Raw genomic sequence first — 9,389 nt, forward strand, 5'->3', positions numbered from 1 at the left:
TTTGGAGGGCGGCGTTGCGGATCTCAGTTAACACTAGCAAACTGAATGCAGTCTACAGGAGGGCGGCCCTAAGGATATGCTCTGCCTTCTGGACTGGATGATGCAGCATTCGTCATCTCTGGAATGATGCCGATTGACATCTTGGCAGATGAGATGGCGAATATATACCATGCGAAGCCAATCTCTCCCTTATTGCAGACGAAGAACGCTGAGAGGAAGAGATCCATAAATAGATGGCAAAAGCGGTGGGAACGCTCGGTAAAGGGTTGGTGGACTCACAGACTCATTCTTGCCATCAAGGAGTGGTTGAGAGACGACACGGTGAGATTAACTATAATCTCACCCAGTTTCTCACGGGGTATGGAGGATATCGCCAATAACTGCACAGGTTTAAATTGGAGACCTCACCCGATTGTCCAAATTGCGATGGAGTCCCAGAGGACCCAGAGATTTGTGGAAAAAAGGAAGAATCTAGAGGAGACTCTAGGAGAGGTGCTGGTACCAGAAAATCTGGTGGCGAAAATGCTAGCAAAACAAGAGAATTGAGATGCGGCCAACTGGATGATCGCATCTATCCAAAATAAATTGCGGAAGGCAGAGGAGAGGAGAAAAGTGCGGTCCCGTATGCGGCGTATAGAAGAAACGGGATTAAGTTAGAATGAGCTGACTGCGCCCCATGATGTAATACGTTAGGGTGGTTCCGCGGGGCAGGGAGGGTGTCGGGGGTGGTTTTAGTGGGTGACCAGTTTCTTTAGAAGATTTCCACCTCCTCAAAAAGAAAGGTATCAGTGAGGCTCCGTTCGAATACAGTCAGTTACCCCCGACTGCAAACTATCCAATGGGCACGGTTCGCATAACACGCTCGATTGGGGGAGGTGTTTTTCGATTCCCCAGTTTAGATCCGTAACGTTTTGTTAATAATAGGGTTACCTCGTACAGGGTGTGGCTATCACCACTCACTAAAGGTCTTGGTGGACGAGAGGCTTGGCCCCTAAAATGCCATGCATCGCCCTAGAAGAGAGACAGCTCAACTTCAGAGAGAGATAGGTTGGCCTTAAGGAGCTATGTTCCGCATCAGTCTATCCTGCAGTGCATTGCTTGACCCCATGAATTTGGTATGAGAATTACGAATTTGCTTAGCAGAATTACAAATTTGATTGAAAAAAGCCATATTATTGGTTTTGAGTTTGTTCTAGGTTGTAAAGTAGATTTAGGACATGATTTTCAACAGTGACGCCTTATACACCTCGATGCTCATCCTGCCGAGACAAAGAGGGAAATCTGATTTCCGACAGAATGGGCATATTAGAGCGATGGGTTGAGTACTTTGATGAGCTACTGAACAACCAGAACAACGGCGAGTTGGAGGTCCCGCCAACTGAAGACGACGGACAAATACTGCCACCACCAAGTTTAGGAGAAACAGTCCGTGCAATTCATCGGCTAAAAAATCATAAGTCGCCAGGAGCCGATGGAATTACAGCCGAATTGGTTAAATATGGAGGCGACCAGTTACACCAAGTGGTTCATCAACTTGTGCTCAAGGTATGGGACAGCGAATCAATGCCTGACGATTGGCAACGAGGCATAATCTGTCTCATACATAAAAAGGGAGATATCACACAGTGCAGCAATTATAGAGGTATCACGTTGCTGAGTACCATCTATAAGATATTCTCCACTATCTTGCTAGGCCGGATAGCCCCATACGCCCAGAACATCATTGGCCCATACCAAAGAGGCTTCACTCCAGGCAAATCAGCAACAGATCAGATTTTCTCTCTGCGGCAGGCGATGGAAAAACTGTTGGAATATGGACAACAGTTGCACCATCTGTTCATCGACTTTAAAGCCGCCTATGATAGCATAGCCAAGGTAAAACTGTACACGGCCATGGGAGAATTCGGTATCCCGACGAAATTAATAAGACTGACTGGGCTGACCCTGACCAATGTGCGAGGCCAGATAAAAGCAGCAGGATCACTCTCAAGACCATTCGACATCAACAACGGTCTACGACAAGGGGATGCGCTATCATGCGTCCTCTTTAACCTGGCCCTCGAGAAAGTGATTCGTGATGCTGAGGTAAATGCAAGAGGTACGATCCTCTTCAAGTCCACCCAACTACTGGCCTATGCTGACGATATCGACATCATGGGAAGAACCACCCGAGACGTACAAACTGCCTTCATCCAGATCGAGCAGGCGGCGCCAGATCTTGGGCTGCACATCAATGACGGCAAGACAAAATATATGGTGGCAACGTCAGCACAGAAGACGAATCAACCAACAACATCAAACCGCACTGGTCAAACACAAACACGAAGAAGAATAAGGATAGGAGAATACAACTTTGAGACCGTTGACAATTTCTCCTATCTAGGGTCGAAAATCACAACTGATAACAACTATGATGAAGAAATCCGCGCACGGTTGTTGTCAGCCAACAGAGCCTATTTCTGCTTACAAAGACTGTTCCGCTCAAAACGTCTCACCATAGGGTCAAAGCTCTTACTGTACAAGACTATGATCTTGCCAGTCCTCATGTATTCCTCGGAAACTTGGGTTCTTAGCAAGAAAAATTGCGAACTCTTGGCCGCGTCCGAGAGAAGAATCCTCCGAAGAATTTTTGGCCCCCTACATGAGGATGGACGATTCCGTAGCCTACACAATGACGAAATCTATGAGCGATTCCATGACCGTCCGGTTGTGGATAAAATCCGGCTCAATAGGTTACGGTGGGCGGGTCACTTAATCCGTATGGATGAAGATGATCCCACCCGGAAAGTCTATAAGGGCAATATCTATGGTGGGAAAAGAAGACGAGGCAGACCCTGCCTAAGATGGAGCGATGGCGTGGGCCAGGACGCCAGACAGCTTTTAGGGATATCGAATTGGTGGACCTCGGCGCAAAACCGGGATGTCTGGAGTTCCTTATTAAGGCAGGCCTAGACCGGATACCGGTTGTTGCGCCGTTGATGATGATGATGACGTGTGAGGGATCAAAGTACCAAAGGGTCACACCAACCTTACCGTAGTTGCTAATATGTTAAACAGGATAAGCAAGGGCGTATTAATATTTCGATAAAGCTGCATTTAAATGCTGGTGGAGATGAAGAGTGAGAACTTCGTCACATTTCCGGTAAGTTTGATAACTCTGGCCTCGCAGTTGATAGTTTGGCTGTTTATTTCGACAACTTCCTTCTTCTGACTCATTACAGGCGCCATCTCAAGTTGTTGTGCCACAATCTACTCTTATCTATCTATTGAGCGCTTATTCCATGCAAGCTTGAAACGGATTCAAGTTCAAATAATTCGCCAAATATTTAGGTGTGGCCCTTCCAGATTTTATGTATTATACAAGCCCTATGGGATTCCCTAGGCTCATTCATACACAGGGAGGACGGAAATTGACTTTTCCGATTTTCCAAGAATAGCATATTTCGGAGCCAACATTAATTTTACGATGGTCGTTCAAATATTTGATAGAACTCTATCCGCGATTAATATTTTTCCCCAGAACGATTGTCACTAATTGTTGTCATTACAGCGCGAATTCAGATAAACTTATCTAATTTGACTCATTCGAAAAAAGTGTTGTTTTCAACCACGCAATAGTGACCCTCAGGATTACGCCATCATATGACACTGCAAATATTTGGAATGTTCATTGATAAATAGTGCGAAGACGTTTATTTTCTTACTCGGCTGATACCTTGCTCAAACAGTTAGACAAATTACACCTGGGCAAGTGGTTGCCTCCTTTGCTTGGTGCAATAGTTCAAATAGATGGCATTCAGCTTGGCAGTCACCTGCAACAGGTTGCGGTTGTTTAACGCCTTTTGGGCGTCGTATACCGGTCCCGTATGGATCATACGCAAACAAGATGCAAGTGAACGAGTATTCGCGAGATTGAATCGCTCGCAGGGAATACTTTGCTTCACCGTTTTGCAATCAATACCTTACAAACCTGTTACCTGTTGAGTGTACAGTTCGCGGTAGAATGAGATGTTTATGGTGCATTAGCAATTATGGGTAGTTTTTGAAAGACCAAGCAAATTGGAGTTATGAAGAGTTGGAAAAAAAACCCATTTTGTAGGAATCAAACATCGTTTAAGCGGATATATTGTTTCCCTTACTACCTAACTCTATCTTCATGAAATTTAGGGACTGTATAGTAAATTTAATATGGAGATATAACAAGGTGGAGGGAGAGGGATTTATAATTTTGTAAAACAAAGCGCTGGGGACATTTCTTCGGGCTAGTCCTCCCGCTCGTCCCGGTTTAGGGACCTTTCAAGTCAGAGAATTCCTTCCACCAACGGAAGGAGAGAGAGGGAAGGAAATTGTTTGTTCTGGGACTCTTTGCCCTCTGGTCTCTCCCCCCGGTCAAGTTCAATTTTCTTCGCAACAAAAACAACCCGAATATTGTCTGGAGGGAGCTCCCCTGCTGCTCAAAGTTGTTGACGAATCCCATTCGATTTTGCACAAGAAAAAAGGTGTGATTGCCGTCATCGTCAAGGGACCGTGTCTTCTCAATTTTGGACATGTCGACTTATTTTGGGAGACAATAAATGACTTGCATTTAATGTACGTTGGGTTGTGGCGGAACGAGCAATTTGTGTCAGACGCACGCAAGTGGCAATCATGGCGGCCATGACATCAAAAACAATTTTTGACAGCGAAATTTATTTGTCGATGTCAGTTGGAGACAGAACAGAAACGAGCGTAAGGAGGAGAATGACTCTACGATAGGCAGACTCCATCCGCAAAGCTCCCGGTTCCTGCGCTGCAGATATGACGCTTACGATACACCTCCTTGCCAAGGGCATTATCCAACGTCTCTGCGTCGTAGAGCAGAATGAACTGCGTTGCAAGACGTCCCCTGGTAGATGTAGGTCCCCTCAACACAACTGCCTTGAGGTTAACTCACTAGCAGCACGTACCACCTCAGCAAGTTACTCTGATGAGCTTGTCGGCCACTTTCCCGGCCATGTCAAGAATATACAGAGGTTGGTATGCAGAGGGCAGCTCGGGGTTTCCTCTTCAGCGGGAAGGAAAAATGTTCTCCTTCTGACAAGCGTTAAATATGCTCAGCAGTAGATCTGCCCGATAGCCCACCACTTCTGTTGGGGTACCTTCAGGACTTGACGTTTTCTTATTTTTCATTGAGGGAACTGCTTCTTTGTGGTGAAAAGCGAGCAGTCTTCAATGCCTTCTACGCTGTTGTCACTTATCCGTACAGGTAGTCTAGAGTATAATACTCATACAATGCGATCCATCTGTTCGATGCTAAGTGAACAGGATTTTCGCATATTGCCAATTTTCCGGGTGGAAATTTTATAATCAAGTTCCCATGGATCCCCTTTTACCTTTGCGGCTAGGTCCTGCCAGCAGTGAGTTTTGCTTCAACTGATCGCCCGCCGAACACGATGAATTGATTTGACGAGAAGTCTTTCAGAGGATTCGCCACCGACATCAGAGATTTCGAAGCAAAGGTTACTTTGGGAGTGCTTCCCTCGCAGCCTGGATACCGGAACGATGGCGTGGACCCGGTATTTAAATGGATGAGGAGTTGAGGGATGGGAATTTCCATACAAGTTAGGTTGCAAAATGCGTCAATAGACTGGTTGAGAAGTGACTTTATGGGAGTGATTTCATAGTGTTCTCTGTTGACAAAAAGGATCATTAAACAAAATTTCCATAAGTGCAGTATTTTATTTATTTATTATTTTTTTTTTGTCCACGGACCCCTCGTTTAGGGCTTAGCGGTTCCTTACCAGGGCAGAGGATGCGCTGTTCCCAGGGCAGAGGTGAGGCAGCTTCTGTCGATTTGCCTCTACCTTGGTAAGAAACGGTAATGGTATTTTTTACTATAAGTATAGTTTTTGTGAGGTTACGTGTATTCACTAGGGATGAGCGTTTTCCGTTCAATCCTGCTACGAAACGTTCTAGCTGTATACTTCCCCTGTTTGAGTTTGGTTACATGGTGATAGTTTAACGCGCCTCAAATATCCTACCAAACACCTGGGCTCTTCAAACTACATGTGCTGGGGATGATATACCAAGAGTACACCTTCCTGGAACCGCACCGATGAAGACAGAGAATATTCTGGGTCTCTTAATTGTTCAGAATAAAGATCTTCACACGCGGTTGTGGAGACCCTTTACAAACAACGTAGAGGGAAATCGGGGTAGATGACATATCCTTGGAATGTACATCGAGTGGAAAGCTTACCGAGATCCCTGAAGGAATTGCGAGGGGGATAAGTGCCCTGCCTGAGGAGGGAGATGGACTATGTAGACCTTAATTTGCTGTCCGACAAGCAGATAATTTAGGACGAAATTCAAGGCGAAAGTTTCTAAAATCTAAAGGCACGTATCTAATACAGTAGTTCACCCCAGGTGAGTTTAGTTTTGTTGACTCCTAAGTCAAGGCATGTGATTAAATCTCTGTGTCCTCACAGGGAGATAATACGTGAGCACCAAGAACCCCGGTCCACATCTTGCTGAACTGCTAGCAATCGGGTTAGCTCCAGCACATGCCGTTCGGATCTATATTCTATCTCGCGCAGTCGGTGTTCACGACTAGTTGGTATCCGGTGTCTTGGTGACCGTGTTGGTCTCAAGGTGATGCAATGCTGAACTCCCATCGTAACAAATGATAACGTTCTTCAGGTCGATATGAAGACAATTTGCCGATGGTTCATCTTCAGGGCCTCTATTGCATGCTTTTATTGCGGCACCTATTTGTCCCTTATAGGTATTACGGAGGACTATGTTTCGAATGGCTTCAGTGTTCATTCTCACCTGACTGTCATAGGGGATTCGAGGTAGTGTTGTCCGTCGAGCCCGGGCCACCATGCCAATAAGATAGCGTTTCGAGTCTAAATTGCACCCCTCCCTACCTATTGTGACATTTATCAAGAGGACGTTAGATTAGCGCGTAGTCGGTTTGGCTGAATGTGGTCCCGTCTGGAGACGTCCATGCATACTTATGGACTGCCTTCGCACAAAGCGGGTATTTCCAACAATCATTTTGTGCGATCGGCCGGTCTTTTGGTCGCTTACCATCGACTTCGATGTTTAGACCAATCTTATAATAATAATAACAATCGTTGGCGCAATAATCCAATTGGATCAGGGCCTTGAAGTGTGTTACTACAGAATTATAGTACCCTATAGGAGGCAATGTGGTCACCATTGCGCTCGCCCCACAGCTGAGTCGACTGGTATCCGACGTCAAATAACGGTGGTTCACGAAATATCGGTATTTGCAAGTCCAATAAATTAACACTAGCCGATAGGAAAAACAAGTTTTTATTATTTCAAATATTTCATATATTTTCTCACAAAGGAACCTGCTCCGAGCATACTTAAATATAGGTTTTGCAAGTCTGATTCAGAATTTCCCACATCAAATGCCAAATTTTCGAAACAATTTCAGATTTTTTATTGGCAATGCTGGAAATCCTGAGTCCGCACCCACTTGATGACGGACCGGACCACTTGGACAGCAACTTACTTCCTCCCTTGTGGTCCACGGACTCCTCTTGTTCGGGTTAAACACCTAAGTTTTCCAAAAACGTTGATTGCCGGTTTCGTCCAGGTCAGAGGCAAGTTATCAGACGCTACCTCACCTCTGCCCGGAGCGATTACTACCTGTCGTTACTTTCGGTAACGCTGTTCCCAGAGCAGAGGTGAGGCAGCATCTGATGAGTTGCCTCTGACCTGGCCGAAACCGTTAGTAACCCTTTTTGAATTTTAGATTTTTCCCACAATTTAAACTTTTTAATACTTGGTAAGATTTTTCGATTTTTGACATTAATGAGACTCTACACGAAACAGCGAAATTATTGCAATTGCAGTTATAAGTTCGCGATTTTATATCTATCTAGTCATGAAAAACAGCAAAGATTGAGGAGATTACATTTTTATTAGACCATGAAATCAAATAATGATTGAAAATTGATAGGCAGCTAAAATTTTTCCCACTGCATAAGCTGAATCGAGTTGTAAAATGTTGGTATAAAAAATCTTATAGTAGAACATTGAATAATTTCTGAATTTGAAATAGAAAATTCTGAAATTGACTGAAAAATCTGAAATCAGTTTGGAAAATTCGGAATTTGATTTGGAAAATTTTGAATAAGACTGGCAAAGCCTACATATGGTGCAGTGGCTGTTCTCCAGGAAACCGATCCCTTTGTAAGGTTGTTATATCAAGATACAGGGTGTCGGCTAGCTACTGGGCAACATTTGGTTTTTACAGGGAGCGCACGTTCTTTGTGCACGAGTTAACAAATAAAACGATATTTGTTTTATACTTTTTTATTCATTCACGAGGGCCAGAGTGCTTACGCTCTGGTAATACTCGAGGAACTGCTGATCTCCGTTTCTACACCTCCTTAAATACTACGTCTTATTTACTAATAAATCGACAGGGAAACACACACATATTTCCTTATGACCCATGGTTCTTATCTTTAACATAGGAAAACTATACAAAACATGTTTCCCTATGACCTGTGATCTTTATTACTCTATGGGTTAAGACTTTTATTACCCATGGTGATAATGTTCCAGGAAGGTCGGGGATTTATTTACCTAATGTGATATTATTCCAGGAAGGTCGGGGATTTATTTACCTAATATGATATTATTCCAGGAAGGACTACAGACATTGTTATCTATTGAATTGTTTGATGGTGGTCGCAGATGGTTGGCATCTGCTTCGTCGACTATGACTCACGTACCAACGCAGATGTGCAGATTGGGCTACGAAATGTACCGGCCCATGTACGTTTCTCGCAACCTCAAAAAAATAACTTGGACACGTCACCTAATAATGTGCGACCCCTTTGCAGGAAGAATTTCCTGGTGAATACAGGCGTAGAAGTCTTGGTCCTGCCCCGCTAACTAACTATTCTCAGCAGCTAAATTTAGCAAGGGCAATCTCTACGCCTAACTAACGGCTACAGCCAAATATATGGGATAAGTAGTATTGATCCCTGATAGACCCGACAACCTTTCTAAGGTCTTTTTGTTTTGTTTAAAGTCCGGATCCACACGATGTCGGACCGGATTAAATATGGAGCAACTTACTTCCTCCTTTTTTGATCGATGGACCCCTCATTTCGGGCTTAGAATCAAAATTTTCAAAGGAAAGCAAAGACGGTAGAGACTACTCGTAAGACACTGCTTCATCTTTGCTATCCGTATTCGCACCCTGCATACTACCCATCTAATTTTGATTCACCCGCTGCTAAGGAGTTTCCTCGCATATTGCTCGGGGATTTCCACGATGGCGGGCTTTTGGCCTCGGGCATTTACAGAGGTGCCAATTTATCGCCTCCTCTACTTCGAGCTTTTCTGTGAGGCAGTCAATA

This window comes from Hermetia illucens, chromosome 5, assembly GCF_905115235.1.
Source record: "Hermetia illucens chromosome 5, iHerIll2.2.curated.20191125, whole genome shotgun sequence".
Taxonomy (NCBI): Eukaryota; Metazoa; Arthropoda; class Insecta; order Diptera; family Stratiomyidae; genus Hermetia; species Hermetia illucens.